The following is a 1,465-nucleotide window of genomic DNA, read 5'->3' as shown; positions in this document are numbered from 1 at the left end:
TTTGATTTTAAAATATCTTTTCTAACTTCTTATCTTCTTATCTTTTTTAAAATTGATTTTCAAATCTTATCTTTTTGTTTCAATCATATCTTTTTAAATTTCAATCATATCCTTTTCAAAAACAAATTTCAAAACTTTTTCAATCAATCTTATCTTTTTGTTTCAATCATATCTTTTTCAAAATCACCTAACTACTCTTCCCTCTCTAATTTTCGAAAATACCTCCCTCTCTTTCAAAAATTCTTTTTAGTTAATTAATTGTTTAAATTTTAATTTTAATTCTCCTTTAATTTTCGAAAATCATCAACTTCTTTTCAAAAATTAATTTTCAAAATTCCCTCTCCCTCATCTCCTTCTATTTATTTATTTATCTACTAACACTTCTCTCCCATCCAAAAATTCGAACACCACCTCATTCTCTGTGTTCGAGTTTTTCCTCTTCTCCTCTTTACATTACATTCTTTTCTTCTTCTACTCACACAAAGGAACCTCTCTCCACTGAGGCAAAGAGGATCCCTATTATTTTCTGTTTTCTTCTTTTTCATATGAGCAGGAGCAAGGACAAGAACATTCTTGTTGAAGCAGATCCTGAACCTGAAAGGACTCTGAAAAGAAAACTAAGAGAAGCTAAATTACAACAATCCAAAGACAACCATACAAGAAATTTTGAACAGGAAGAGGAGATGGCAGCCAAAAATAATAATAATGCAAAGAGGATGCTTGGTGACTTTACTGCACCTAATTCCAATTTACATGGAAGAAGAATCTCCATCCCTGCCATTGGAGCAAACAACTTTGAGCTGAAACCTCAATTAGTTTCTCTGATGCAGCAGAACTGCAAGTTTCATGGACTTCCATCTGAAGATCCTTTTCAGTTCTTAACTGAATTTTTGCAGATCTGTGATACTGTTAAGACCAATGGGGTTGATCCCGAGGTCAACAGGCTCATGCTTTTCCCTTTTGCTGTAAGAGACAGAGCTAGAATATGGTTGGACTCTCAACCCAAGGATAGCCTGAACTCTTGGGATAAGCTGGTCACAGCTTTCTTAGCCAAGTTCTTTCCTCCTCAAAAGCTCAGTAAGCTTAGAGTGGATGTTCAAACCTTCAAACAGAAAGAAGGTGAATCCCTCTATGAAGCTTGGGAGAGATACAAGCAACTGACCAAAAAGTGTCCTTCTGACATGCTTCCAGAATGGACCATCCTGGATATATTCTATGATGGTCTGTCTGAATTAGCTAAGATGTCATTGGATATTTCTGCAGGTGGATCCATTCACCTAAAGAAAACGCCTGCAGAAGCTCAAGTACTTATTGACATGGTTGCTAACAACCAGTTTATGTACACTTCTGAGAGGAATCCTATGAGTAATGGGACGCCTCAGAAGAAGGGAGTTCTTGAAATTGATGCTCTGAATGCCATATTGGCTCAGAACAAACTATTGACTCAGCAGGTCAATATGATTTC

The 1,465-nt window shown here is 35.9% G+C and overlaps 1 non-coding gene across 1 annotated transcript; it reads right to left on the bottom strand.

The window, feature by feature from the left end:
• Window positions 1–1,079: 1,079 nt before the first annotated feature.
• On the bottom strand, window positions 1,080–1,187 carry LOC148561626 (small nucleolar RNA R71). Its single transcript, XR_015886993.1, has one exon. It is a non-coding gene; the product is annotated as a small nucleolar RNA R71 (small nucleolar RNA).
• Between the last annotated feature and the right edge of the window lie 278 nt (window positions 1,188–1,465).

Source organism: Arachis ipaensis, chromosome B6, assembly GCF_059453495.1.
Source record: "Arachis ipaensis isolate K30076 ecotype BB chromosome B6, ASM5945349v1, whole genome shotgun sequence".
NCBI classification, from domain to species: domain Eukaryota; kingdom Viridiplantae; phylum Streptophyta; class Magnoliopsida; order Fabales; family Fabaceae; genus Arachis; species Arachis ipaensis.
The sequence above is the reverse complement of the archived record's forward strand: the minus strand, read 5'-3'. Positions and strand labels throughout refer to the sequence as shown.